At 51.2% G+C, this 14427-nt stretch overlaps 1 protein-coding gene across 6 annotated transcripts in view; it reads right to left on the bottom strand.

Moving 5' to 3' along the window:
* Positions 1-14427, bottom strand: part of PAK6 (p21 (RAC1) activated kinase 6) — a 47358-nt gene extending 32931 nt beyond the window's left edge. For 2 of the 6 annotated variants that reach the window (XM_054066726.1, XM_054066727.1), the window contains exons 1-3: positions 13470-14426; positions 693-1016; positions 197-318 (exon numbers count right to left, since the gene is read on the bottom strand). The gene's annotated coding sequence lies outside the window, so the exon portion shown is untranslated. Of the gene's footprint in view, positions 1-196; positions 319-692; positions 1017-4599; positions 4619-12813; positions 13365-13469 lie in introns of those variants that run through there. The other 4 variants (XM_054066728.1, XM_009566764.2, XM_054066723.1 and 1 more) reach the window with 4 other exon arrangements.

Below are 14427 nucleotides of genomic sequence, written 5' to 3'. Positions count from 1 at the left end.
CTTTGTCAAGCATCACCCAAAGTAATTTTTAACCCCTTCTTCACTCTGGTGTTTTAAAAGCATCACCCTGCAAGACTCAATGTGTTTTCCACTCCACACTCTCCATCATCTTGAGTGTCAAGAGGGGGAATTGCCGGACCCCAGGCCCCACACACCCACCTACAAGACAGTGGAGAGGAAAAATGCAAGATCTTACCAGCTGTCCTGCTGCAACAATACTGGTAGAGACCAATTCCAAGTGAGAGGAGAAAGAAGGGTCTGGAGGGAAGCTCTCCGACTGTCATGCAGCAAAGCCGATGGGAGAATGGTGTTGCTGGGCTATAGGAGTAAAGATGAAGTTAAGTCCTTCTCAAAGGGATCCAACTCCTGTTTTTTCTTCCCTTTCAGAACCATCCCTTGAAAGAAAAAATTGTATGATTCCCCCCAAACCATTGCCCTCTTGCTTTGCCCTTGGCTGGCGGTGCCAGTGGGAGTGTTACACTCATTCTTGGCAGCGTCAAGGCTCTGCTCCGAAGGGAAGGGGTTAACCCGCAGCAGTGAAGCCACCGGGGAGTGAAGACGTTAGTTCAAACTGACAAACCTAGTCCTCTGTAAACAGAGGAAACCTCGCAGGGAACAGCGGCCATTGGGCTGCTAGAGATTTAAAGCACGCAAGTCAACGGCAATCCCCAAATCCGTGGGATGGAGCTTACCCCCAACTCCTCATTGCTCCGTAGCCAGAGGTGAGGTGGGAACGCTCTGCCACCAGAACCCGCCGACACGCTGATAAACTTGCGCGAGAGACACAGCAGGAGAAAGCGGGAGACAAAAAAGGGGTGGAGGCAAGCCTGACATGTTTGTGCAGTGCCTGCTTCACCTAAGCTGCCGAGTTTGATTTCAGGGTGTGGTAGCAGATGGGACGCAGAAACGCTCGGCGCGGAGAAGCCTCAGGTTCTTGTTCCAAGGAAAAGGACACATGCCAACAGCAGAGCTTCTTGGGACCACCTCTCCTTCTCCTCACCTTCTTCTTTGGGTCCCTAGAGAGGACAAGAGAGAGAAAGAGTTGAGCGTCGCACCTGGGCACTGAGGTTTGCTGGGTCTTGGGCAGGAACCTTGGGGAGATCACCTCCCATTCCTCTCCGCCCTTGTTACCCCCCCCCCTCCCCTTCACCGCTGACCTAGTAAAGCTCTGACTTGCTCGTTAGCTCTTCTCTCGGCTCCACAGCCTCAGGGCCCAGAGCTGCTGCAGTTCCTAACGAATCCTGACAACTCTGCCTGTGTCGCCTGGCTGGAGATGTCAGGACCTGCCATCCATTCCATGTCATTCCTGGCAGGAAAGCTTTGGTTGCTTGCTACGTGGCTGGCTACAGAAGAAGCCACCAACTTGTTTGCATTGCAGATGAGCAGCACATGACCTGGCGCTTTTGCTTTCCTCCTGGTGCTCCAGCATGAGTCAGGGCTGCGAGGTCTGAAGCCTGGGATCACCCTGTAATCCTGTTGCGTTGCCTGTGCCGCGCCTCAGGGTTTCCTCACTCCTGGAAACAGCTTCCAGGAGCGACTTAGGGTCAGTAGGACACCAGCTCCACCAGTGCTTGGTGCTGGTGGATTGGCAAAGGTGGAATGATGGCACACAAGGACACTTTGGGGATTACAGCCTAGGACAGGTTAGGGTTCATGTCAGCAAACCCATCAGCTGCCAAATAAAGAGGGTTCCTGGCCTCTCCAAACCACTAACAACGCTGGCTTAACCCTAAGATGTCTTCAGGTCCAAAGAGCAGAGATAAAAGCCTTAAAAATCCACCCCCATGACTGTTCTTTTTTTAATGTTTGCTTTGTTGAACCACCCTTAAAACAAATAAATGAATGACATGCTACAAATAATCATTAGGCTGTCATCATTCCTGCTCAGAGTTGCTTGGCCAGCAGAGGTGGGTCATCCCAGTGAACTTTTAGCCACATTCCCTCATTCCCATTTTCCTTCCTATCCATTCATCCAACTCAGCTGCAGTGTCTCTGTACAACAACCAGAGTCACGGATCTCATTGGAATGCGCAAGATCTACAGTGATACCACGTGAAAGAGCAGAACTGGGGTTCACACAGAGAACATAAAGGAACACTGGCACGGGAGCTGATGGGCTGACGCTCACATCCTCACTGCCAGACCTGCTCAGTTGGGGAAGACTCCTTGCTGAAGGCACAGTCATCATGTCTGCATTGCACAGCAGGTCCTTGCCTGCCAAAGCGCCTGAGCTTTCCTGCCTGCTACCTCCCAGCAGCGTCCCTGGGGTGGTGGAAATGAAGCCAGCCAGGTTCCTTTCTGTCTGGAGATGGGCTTGGCTCCTCATACAGGGCAGAGCCCAGACATAGATGGAATCAAGAAAAGGAGAAGTCACATTAATAGTAGTGAACAATAAATGACAATCAAGAGAGATGACAGCTTGCTTTCTCCAAAAGATGGAGCTTTTGAGGGCAAAACAGCATGGTGGAGGATCAGAGATGAGGAAACAGAGCATGATCCTGGTAGGTGTGGAGGAAACGCAACTCTGAGTGCAAACCATCACTGTCATCTCTGGCATCTGCGCTTCACTGATGTGCCAGGCAGCGCAGAGTCGTCTGCACAACCACAGCTTTGGGAGTGTCACAAAGAAACATCATTTATAGTCTATGAGGAGTCACTCAGGCTTGGAACTGGCTTCAGATTTGCATACGCACTGTATTTCATGGGCTTGCATACTAAGGCAGTCTTCTAGAACAAGACACATGCTCTTTATAAACAAAGAGCCTGATTTTACTTCTCAAGACACAAGCTTAGGTGAAACCAAGGCAGCTCTGAGTTGGTGGGAACCGCTGCTGCCTACGATCTTTGTGGAAAAGTAGGACACTTCCCAGTGTTTCTGTTCACACATTTGGTCCCAGCAGTTCTACACCCTTTGAAGAAATAGTCCCCAATAAGAGCGTTGAAACACTGGCCCAGGTTGCCCAGAGAGGTGGAGGCTGCCCCATCCCTGGAGGTGTTCAAAGCCAGGTTGGATGGGGCTTGGAGCCCCTGGTCCAGTGGGAAGTGTCCCTGCTCACTGCAGGGGGGTTGGACAAGACAACCTTCGCAGTCCCTTCCAATCCAAACCAATCTCTAATTCTATGACCACTAATTTTTCCCTTTAGCTATTGTCCCCTTATTAAACCTTTTGCTGCTCCTTCCCTGCCCACTGCTCCCTTCTTACCTAGAGAATTGCACAAGCTGATATCAACAATCACACATTCCTATAACCACCCTGCTCCTCCTACAGCTGCTCTACTCGATGTTGTTCACTCAGGTCCCATCTCCAGCAAGAAGTGTTGCAGGGTGCATCAACTAAACTAATTTATCTTCCCATCAAAGGCCATTCCGAGCTCCATGGCCCCTCCCCAGAGACAAGGCGGAGCACATTTCAGATCAAATCCACTAATCTCACCTCTTTCTCGCCCTGTCCATCCACACCACTGTGTCAGGAGAGCACCAGGAGCTCACATCCCATGCTCCTCCTGCACTAGATCCCATTGAAGCCCACTTCATTCTCCACTGGAGCAGAATTTTGTGAGAGAAGAAACACTTTTCAATGTTTTACTTTGCCAACAGGCAAGACTGGGCTGCATCAGAAGAACAATAACCATCAGGTCAAGGGAGGGGATTCTGCCCCTCTACTCTGCTGTCGTGAGACCCCACCTGGAGCCCTGTGTCCAGTCCTCAGCACAGGGAGGACATGGAGCTGTTGGAGTGAGGCCATGGAGATGATCCAAGGGCTGGAGCACCTCTGCTGCGAGGACAGGCTGAGACTGAGAAGAGATCTTAGGGAGAAATGTTTTGCTATGGGGGTGGGAAGGCCCTGGCCCAGATTGCCCAGAGCAGTAGTGGCTGCCCCATCCCTGGAGGTATTGAAGGCCAGGTTGGATGGGGCTTGGAGCCCCTGATCCAGTGGGAATTATCCATCCCCATGGCAGCAGGGGGTGGGACTGGATGGGCTTTGAGGTCCCTTCCAACTCAAAAACTTCTATGGAAAAAATAGAGAGACAGCAAGACCAACTCTACCACTTACAACAGCTTTCTTCTACCTAAGCCATCAGAAATAGACTTGGCCACCTCAGTTTGGAAGTTGTGGGAAATGGGCAAGCTGTTCAGAAAAATTTATCTTCCTTCAACAAAACTTCCAGGAGAAGCCCGATATCAAGGCAGAGAGAATTTGATGCACTCAGGAAATCCTGCTGAGGACTAATGCTGTTCCAGGCACGGAGCTTGGTTGTGATTCAGAGCTAAACCTTCTAGCAGAGCTCCTCTGAGCTCTAGGGTTTGCCAGGAGGCACAAATTTGCTTCCATCAAAGAAGAGTGGCCCCTCTTCTCTTTTATGGCTCTCAAAATCCAAAGTAAGCTGGCCAGGAAAGGGAAGAAAAAATGCATCAACAAAGGGGTTACCAGGAGAAAGGGCGTGTTGTGAATTAACAAAGCATCAGCATCAACTGGTGGGAGGAAGCACAAGATAAGAATCAAGTCTGCAAGTCTCATAATCAAGGCATGACATTAGCCAGCACTGGAGATAAAGAAGGAGCCATCCAGAGGCAGTTTCGCTTTAAATAACTGCTTACAGTTTAGCTGCCTCTCCCCAGGGCTGCTGCCTTCAGAGGTGGGCAGAAAGGTTCAAGAGAGCACTAGCTGGGTTGTCTGCTCTGATGTCAGGGCTCTCCTCCTGCTTCTCGTGCGCTGCTGACACTGTAGAATCATAGAAAAGAATCAAGGAATGGTTTGGGTCAGAAGGTACCTCAAAGCCCATCCATTCCCACCCCCTGCCATGGACAGGGACACCTCCCACTGGATCAGGGGCTCCAAGCCCCATCCAACCTGGCCTTCAACACCTCCAGGGATGGGGCAGCCACCACTGCTCGGGACAACCTGGGCCAGGGCCTCCCCACCCTCACAGCAAAACATTTCTGCCTAAAAAATCTCATCTCAATCTCCCCTCTTGCAGTTCAAAACCATTCCTCCTTGTCCCATTCCTGCCCTCCCTGATCTAGAGCCCCTCCCCAGCTTTCCTGAAGCCCCTTTCAGTCCTGGAAGCTGCTCTAAGGTCTCCTCAAAGCCTTTCTCCTCTCCAGGCTGAACAACCCCAACTCTTCTCAGCCTGTCCTCATACAGGAGGTGCTCCAGCCCTTGATCATCTCCATGGCTCTAACTCTAAAGGCAGGATCCTGGAGATACCGGCAGGACAAAGCCATGACTGCACTCCCACTACATGAGTGGTTTATGGTCTAATCTAGGTTTCACTTTTTTGGCCCAATTCAAACCAAAAACCAAACGCACCAGAGCTGAATAACTGGAGGTTGGTTTAGCAAGTTCACCTCTGCCAGAGCACTGTATGATGCTATAGATCTGGACACTTCTCCATGCTCAAATTTGGTGAGTACTTGCAGTCCCTTTTCCCCAGATGCACACCAGCAACTACAACATGCACTGGGTGACATGAAAGAACATTTGTGCTCCTCCAAGCTCCCAGCACCACTGAGTCGAACTTAGTGCCAGGTTCTCCTTGGCAGGGCAACTCTGATGGCAGAGCAAAGCAAGGAAGCAACCTGGACCTACACATTCTGCCAGGCTGAGAACACCAGGCAGGAGCTTCAAACACAAGCAAGAAAGTAGATTAAGCTTGAAGAGAGTAAGAAACCATTAGACAGTAAAAATTTTAACCCCTACTCTAACAAGAGGTTGAAACCAAAACTCCAGAAGATCACCTAAACACAGCACACGCTGTTTTGCTACTGGTTAAATTCCTGTGGCTTGGTAGACATTCCCTCCAGATAATATCAATACAGCCTGGATCGCAGCCACCTCGCGCTTCTTCCAGATCTTCTACTTGCAATAATTCACAGACATGTTCTGTTATAATAGAAGTAACGTCACACTCCACCAGACAAGTCTGTGCCACCCTCTCCAAAAGGTGCATCTGCTGCTTCCCACAAGAGTCAGGGCAATCAGTCTGCAATGGACACTATCACAGCAGAAAGGCAGTGTCCCTGACCTCTCCCACAAATCCGTAAGTTCACCATGGGAAAGTCATTCCGCCCACTGGGAAAGCAGCTGTGACAAAGCCCAACACCCATGGAACAGAAGCGGAATGTCATCCAGAGGGACCTGGACAAGCTGGAGAAGCGGGGCTGTGTGAACTTCATGAGGTTCAACCAGGTCAAGTGCAAGGTCCTACACTTGGTTCAGGGCAATCCATGGTTTCACTACTGTCTTAGTGGGGACATAATTGAGAGCAGCCCTGAGGAGAAGGACTTGGGGTGCTGGTGGGTGAGAAGCTCAACAGGAGCCAGCAACATGTGCTCACACACCAGAAACCACCCATGTCCTGGGCTGCATCCAGGGCAGCGGGACCAGCAGGGAGGGAGGGGATTCTGCATCTCTGCTCCGCTCTGCGAGACCCACCTGGAACCCTCAGCACAGGGAGGACATGGAGCTGCTGGAGCAAGTGCAGAGGAGGCCACGGATACGATCTGAGGGCTGGAGCACCTCTCGTACGAGGCCAGGCTGAGAGAGTTGGGGTTGTTCAGCCTGGAGAAGAGAAAGCTGTGGGGAGACCTTAGAGCAGCTTCAAGGACTGAAAGGGGCTCCAGGAAAGTTGAGGTGCGGCTCTGGATCAGGGAGTGCAGGAACAGAACAAGGGGGAAAGGTTTTGAGGTGAAAGAGGGGAGATTGAGATGAAATCTTGGGGAGAAACGTTTTACTGTGAGGGTGGGGGTCCCTAGCCCAGGCTGCCCTAAGCAGTGGTGGCTGCCCCATCCCTGGAGGTGTTGAAGGCCAGGTTGGATGGGGCTTAGAGCCCCTGATCCAGCGAGAGGTGTCACTGCCCATGGCAGGGGGTGGAACTGGATGGGCTCTGAGGTCCCTTCCATCCTAAACCATTCTATGATTCTTAAGCTCGTGTTCTTCAAGCACACTGTGATGCGCAAAGATGCTATGGAAACGCAGATTGAAATCCCTGGCTGACAAAAGAGGAATAGAGACTCAAGCTTCTGCTCGGAATAACTAGGTCAGGCAGCTATTGCACAAGTATTAACCAGAATCCAGAGAATTCCTAGTGGCTAGAATAACGGCAGCAGGAGCCTAACACTGTTTGCTGTTATTAGTCACTCTCTACCTCTGGGTACATTCAAACCCAACTCTCAAGAGCCTAGAATAATTTGAGGGCTGGAGCTTCTGAGCTTCTGTTTGTCAGGATCCAGCCATGTGGCTCCAAGCAGCACTGGAGGGTCTCATCCCACTCCCTGCCTTCTGGAGACGGGGAACATCTGCCCTCCTGGACATCACAACCCACGTGTCCAACCCACCTCAGAGAGCTCACCCTTAGTCCTTTTGCCAGGGAACAGGTGTCACGGTCCCCTCCCACCACCACAACCCACCAGCAAGCACAAAAGCAGGCTCTGTAGGGTGTCCAGGTAGCTTTTTGGAGGGAAGGTTGTTAGGGCAGAGCAACTGTTTGAATGGAATCCAGGGAAGAGGTTGACCATTGCAAAGCAGATTAGTATCCAAAACTGATCTCAGCCTCCTCCAGTCTCTGAGGCTGAACCAAACATTTGCTTTCCCCTCTTTCAGCACCACTGCATGCCACTCACTGGGGTTTATTCCCCCTGGTCGCGCAAGAACAACTGCCCAGCTGCCTGCAGACCATCCATGCAGACAATCAACACAGCTGCACGCACCAAAAACTTTGGGTTCTACAAGAAAGAGGAGGTGGGTGAAGGGTTAAATCAGTTTGGGCTTTGTATTGTTACTATAAATAAAATCCTCTCTGCTCTGGTAAGACCCCACTTGGAGCCCTGTGTCCAGGTCTGGAGTCCTCAGTACAGGGAGGAGAGAGTGGAGAGGAGACCACGGAGATGATCTGAGGGCTGGAGCACCTCCTGTCCAAGGCCAGGCTGGGAGAGTTCGGGTTGTTCAGCCTGGAGAAGAGAAGGCTGTCGGTAGACCTTAGAGCAGCTCTCCCAGGACTGAAAGGGGCCCCAGGAAAGCTAGGGAGGGGCTCTTGTTCAGAGAGTGCAGGAATAGGATGAAGGGAATGGTGTTGAGCTGCAAGAGGGGAGACTGAGATGAGATCTTGGAGAGAAACGTTTTGCTGTGAGGGTGGGGAGGCCCTGACCCAGGTTGCCCAGAGCAGTGGTGGCTGCTCCATCCCTGGAGGTGTTGAAGGGCTTGAAGCCCCTGATCTAGTGGGAGGCATCCTTGCCCATGGCAGGGGGTAGGACTTGATGGGCTTTGAGGTCTCTTCAAAGCTAAACCATTCCATCATTCTATGATGTGAAAGCCTTTTCTTGTAACTGGACAAGGAACAGAAGGGTTAATGCATGCAGTGGCCAGAAGGCACTACACAGAGCTTAAAATAACTAAGATCAGTATAATTTGGCTTTAAAAAACATCTGGGTCTTGATTCGGTGCTTATTAAAAATTCATACTAGCCTTATGATTGGTTTCTGGAGGAATTAAGCCGGGTGTTACGCTTTCTAATGAGCGCTTTGGGCCTTGTCCAAGAAAGTACATAAATGCATATGATAATGTCAGAAATTAACTTCTTCCCTGTGACATCCAGCATAGAATAAGAATCTCTCTGGCATTTGTGGAAGTTGGAGGAAAAAAAACCACTGGTTTCAAGGGATTTTGGATCAGCTTGGAAGAACAGATGCTCCAACTGACTCTGGAAAGAAGTCTCTATGGGCAAGTCATCCTTGAGTTGCTCATGCTGCACCAGCTGTCCAAGTTGGGCTCTCGTACAATTAATGGGCAGAAATCAGAGTTCCCGAGTGGGGAGTGAAAGGTGTGGGAAATTGGATGGCAAAGCTAGAGACTGTTACGGAATATTTGGGCCCCAAGACGAAGAGTGAGCATTGGGTTGATTTCATCAGTAACCAAAATGTATAAAGTGAGGTCACAAGTGGGTTAGGCCCTGTACCACCTCACCAGCCACAGTGACGTTGGTAGACAAGACACTCCTGGTTGTGGCTGCTATTGAGGAAATACCTGGATTTTGGGCACTTCATAATAAAACACACACTGGTGTTCATAGAATGGTTTGGGTTGGAAGGGACCTCAAAGCCACCCTGTTCCACCCCCTGCCATGGGCAGGAACATCTCCCACTGGATCAGGGGCTCCAAGCCCTATCCAACCTGGCCTTCAACCTCCAGGGATGGGGCAGCCAACACTGCTCTGGGCAACCTGGGCCAGGGTCTCCCCACCCTCACAATAAAACATTTCTGCCTAAAATCCCATCTCAATCTCCCCTCTTTCAGCTCCAAACCATTCCCCTCATCCTATCCCTGCCTTCCCTGATCACAGAGCCCTTCCCCAGCTTTCCTGGAGCCCCTTTTCAGTCATGGAAGCTGCTCTAAGGTCTCCTCAAAGCCTTTCTCTTCTCCAGGCTCAACAACTCCAACTCCCTCAGCCTGGCTTCACTGCAGAGGTGGTTGGTTGGTCAAGTTCTTCTTCCAGGCTTGGGCCAGTAGGTGAGCAAAGGAGGAATAAAATAAAGAGGAAAATGTTCTACCTGCTTTTCTAGTCCCCAAGCATCCAGCACCTCCTCTCACTTTCCTCCCCTGGGCAACAGCAGTTCCCATTCCAGTGTCCCAATTCCTCTGGTCTTGGTCAAATCCTCTTTATGCTTCCTTGTGGTTTGTTTTTTCTTTTTAACCTCTTTTGTATTCTGGGATTTTAGGAGTTTTTCCTATTTTTTTTTTTCTAACCCTTGTCTGGCCAACAGATGGACGTCAGAGAAATGAAATGGGTGAAATGGAAGGAGTAACAAAAACTGAAGTGCTGCATTAGGCAAGCCAGCTACGGAAAAGAAATTCTGTTCTGTCACTGTGTATTACTGAGTTGAGAGAGATTAATGAGCTTACACTCTTTAACCACCTCCCCAGAACGGGCACCACGGCTTGAGGAATGCAGACAGAGCTCAGAAGTGATTTCACGATCAGAAGTGAGGGGTGGGAGGGAAATAAAGAAGCAAAAGACTGTTTAAAGTCCTTTCTTGCCTCCAGATGCACGACATATGGTGCAGTTGTCCTAAGTTGGGGACTGAAATACTTCTAATTCCCTAAAAACACACAGAGCAGCAGGAGTGCAAGCGCACACTGCACTTGTCATCATTGCTGCAGCAGAGATTGAGCTCAAACTCCCACCTCTCTGCTGGGAACATCAAGTTAAGCATCAACAGCAGAGTAACCTGCAACAAGCAGGGAGGGAGGGAGGAGATTCTGTCCCTCTGCTGCACTCCACGAGACCCATCTGGAGCCTGCATCCAGTTCTGGAGTCCTCAGCACAGGGAGGACATGGAGCTGTTGGAGCAAGTGCAGAGGAGGCCACAGAGATGATCTGAGGGCTGGAGCACCTCCTGTCCAAGGCCAGGCTGGGAGAGTTGGGATTGTTCAGCCTGGAGAAGAGAAGGCTGTGAGGAGACCTTAGAGCAGCTTCCAGGACTGAAAGGGGCTCCAGGAAAGCTGGGGAGGGGCTCTTGATGAGGGAGGGCAGGGACAGGATGAGGGGAATGGTGTTGAGCTGCAAGAGAGAAGACTGAGATGAGATTTTAGGGAGAAACGTTTTGCCATGAGGGTGGGGAGGCCCTGGCTCAGGTTGCCCAGAGAGCAGTGGTGGCTGCCCCATCCCTGGAGGTGTTGAAGGCCAGGTTGGATGGGGCTTGGAGCCCCTGATCCAGTGGTAGGTGCCCCTGCCCATGGCAGGGGATGGGACTGGGTGGGCTTAGAGGTCCCTTCAACCCAAACCTTTCCATGACTCTATCAAGTGACACACTTCACCTGGTATCGCTGCTAATGCAGAGATGGAGCTCAATCTCCCTCCTCTCTGCTGGGAACACCAAGTAAAGCATCACCAGCAGGTTGAATAACCCAGACAACTCTGCCTTCTGAAACGGCCCGACACGCCATGTGCTTTAACAGGTTTCGGTCCCTTTGGACTTGAACCACATTTGAACTTCTCAGTAGTAAAAAAACCCATTCTCTCCTGTTCCTATTCCTCTGAGCAATCGCACACACGCCCCTTTCATTATTACAACAGTGTAATTTTGTCTCCGACATTCCCCCAAGAGGAATTACTCATGTCCTGCTATTATTTATTTTACTACTAAGAGCCTGCTTTTTAGCAGTAGTTTTAATTAAATACCAATCCTCCTCCTCAATTAGGAGCACCTTTATCTAGCTCGCTGTGCTTTGTGTTCTCCAGCAGTATCGTTTGATTTCTCCTGTTAATACCCCCCTCTGCGGTTCTCAGGAACTGCAAAAAGCCCCTTCTCCCACTAAATCTTATCAGCAGAAGAAATACAAGGTGTTACCAAAGTCAACAACCATCAGATAGAAGATAGAGCAGTTTCCAGGACTGAAAGGGGCTCCAGGAAAGCTGGGGAGGGGTTCTTGATCAGAGAGTGCAGCGACAGGATGAGGGGAAGGGTTTGGAGCTGAAAGAGGGGAGACTGAGATGAGATCTTGGGGAGAAATGTTTTGCTGTGAGGGTGGGGAGGCCCTGGCCCAGGCTGCCCAGAGCAGTGGTGGCTGCCCCATCCCTGGAGGTGTTGAAGGCCAGGTTGGATGGGGCTTGGAGCCCCTGATCCAGTGGGAGGTGTTCCTGCCCATGGCAGGGAGTAGGACTGGAAGGGCTTTGAGGTTCCTTAAACCCAAATCATTCCCATGATTAACACTGGTTATTCAGAATTCCAGTTTAAATTGGTGTCAAGTGATGCTGCTAAAAGTGGCAGCATCTTCCATATCCCCAAAGCCACCCTATGCCATTCTGTGTACCACCTCAGAGCACGTTGCTGCTGCTGCTGGAACCTCTTTGGTTTCCCTGCTCCTCTGAAGCCCCTCTTCCTTGTCCATTGCTCCTCTACCCTTTATGTTTCATCTGTCCTCTCCAAAGATGCAACTACAAGATGTCAAGGTGCATTTTCTTTGGGAGCTGGACACTCACTGTGTCCACATGCTGGGTAAATACCTCTTCAAAGCCTTTGCCGCCCCTGGATAATGAATCAGATCATAGCATATCCTAGACCACAGCACACAGGACCCTCGGAAGCTGCCCTAGATTTGTGTTTTAAGAGTTATTTATTCATGCTCCCCAGGTGTCAGAGGCAGAACCGATGCCTCCTCGCTGTGGAGTTGGCAGGAACAGCCTCATCTCAACTGTTTCTACAAAGCGGAATCAAACTGCAGCAACAGCATCAACTGTTCCAGCACCTGCAAAGCCGCCTGCGGAGACAGCCCAAAGTTCCGCAACTGCTGGCACCAAACCCCTCCTGGCCACCATTCCCTGCTGGAATATTGGGCACAAGCTCCCTTCCCCAGGCAATCCCCCCTCCCCTCCAGGCACTGCTCCGTTCCCTGCCTCCTAGGGAAGGAGGCAAAGAGTCTCAGATCATTTTGATTGCACCTCTCAGGCTTGACAAGGCTTTTTCCTCCTTCTCAGCTCTAGGTGGAAAAGTTGGCTTCCCTAAATATAAGTTTTTTGCTTTTATGAGCACCTTTTATTTCTTTTCCAGGAGCAACTGAACTGCATATATTAACCAGTGTGGAAGGAGGAAGAGTGGATTCACACCTACATCTTGCCTGTCCTCCCAGGCTCTGCAAGTGCATTCATTCATTCATGCTCCAGCACCCTTCTAGGCTCCCTGCTCCGCAGTACTCCAATGAAGGACTCTCATTCCTACTCCAAACTTGACTGTACAATGCTCAGTCTGGAGGGTTCACAGCCAGGAGGGAATTAGGATGGAAAACTGAGGATAAAAGACATTTCAGATGTTACTCACCAGGTTTTCCAGAGCCATCTCCATGCATTCCAAATGTTTTTTCCCTTCCTCAGACAAGGCTTTTCGAACAGATTTCGCCTGCAGCTGGGACAAGCAGCTCTCCTGCTGTCTGCTCTCTCCACAAACACATTTCAACAGCAATGAACTGGTTGGTCAGGTGTAATTCAAACAGCTGCTTTAAAAGCACCCCATCTCCTTGTCCTTGTTTCAACAGCATTACTTTAAACCAAGCCTATTAAGAACTCCCAGGTTCCCCAGGCAGGAACCATCTTCACTTTGCCTCCTACAGACCAACTAACGCTCTCTCAAGGTTCAAAAGCACTAAACACAATTAATAAACCATAAGCTCATGCCTGTTCACTAAATTTCCCTTTCATTCCCCATCGTTCCTCCAACACCCATCGTTCTATTTAAGTACCTGCTTTAGAAGCACAACCAGGGGCGTTTATTCACCACTAGAACACAGACAAGCAAAAGACAGCCTTAAAACCATCTTTTCTATGGCTTCAGACCTCAGAAAATTAGTTCTTTGCATTTCCAGCCTAAAAAACGGAGCGCGGGGAGATTTGTCGCCGCTCCGGAAAGTAAAAATACTCTAGAAGGCACCTGAATGTCAGCGCTGAGCTGCCCCACCCGCTCCCCAGCGCTTTCCTCACCTGGAAAGAAGGGCTCCGAGAAACGCTCCTGGAGTGAATTCAGTGCCTCCTTCCTGCCGAGTGCAGGTCGCTGCTTGTCTCAAACACGGGAAGCATCCCTTGCTTCAGGCAGAAACTCTCAGCAGTTGCCTCTCCGGGGCTCCTGGTGCAGCCCCAGCGCAGGACACGGACACAGCCCTGGGAGGAGAGCAGAGCCCCTCACCCCTCCAGCAGCGGGGCTGGAGACCTCCCCGGGGGGATAACACCTCACAGCTGGCAGACAGGGCAGAGCAGGAGGAGAAAGCCCCTCAACCCCCCGGTGAGCGCTCGCTGTAGGCACACACCGCTTTCGGGGGCTCCGTAACGCCGTGAATCAATGCTTTCCAGGACCTTATTTTATCGCGTGAGCTCAGCGGAGCGGATGGAGCTCCGGGCTGGTTTGCACGAGAGGCAAAGCGAGCTTCAGGTGTGCAAAGGCTGCAGCTGCGCTGCCCCGCAATTAAAGCCTTGAAAGCAGAGGATGCTTCGAGCTTCCCCCGGGGCGGGGAGGGAGTCCACAGACAAAACAAAACCTCGCACTTGGTTATTAACGCCTCCTGTGCCCCCGAGGGGTCTGACCCGCAGCCCACTGCAGCAAACGCAGCGCTCGCCCTGCCGAGGCGAAGCCAAGCGGTGGTTCTCGCTGTGCGAGCCTTGCTGCGGTCCTGCTGGGCGGCCGGAGCCGGGGGCGGTGTGCTGATCCGGCAGAACCCGCCTGCCTCCCGGAGCAGGCAATTGCCAAATGCAAACTCTAATAGCGAGCTGACACCTCTTCAGGCTCAATTCCAGCAGCAGCTCTCCTGGCACCCTGCAGGAGGAGGAAGGGAAACTCTTCTCAGGCTTCACACTTCAGAGGGGTGTAAACTGGGACGGATTTATTAAGCTGATGGAAGCAGGGGCAAGCTGCACCGGCTGGAACTCCACAGCTGTGACCACCACC

This window comes from Cuculus canorus, chromosome 5, assembly GCF_017976375.1.
Source record: "Cuculus canorus isolate bCucCan1 chromosome 5, bCucCan1.pri, whole genome shotgun sequence".
Taxonomy (NCBI): Eukaryota; Metazoa; Chordata; class Aves; order Cuculiformes; family Cuculidae; genus Cuculus; species Cuculus canorus.
This window is presented reverse-complemented; position numbering and strand designations above follow the sequence as displayed.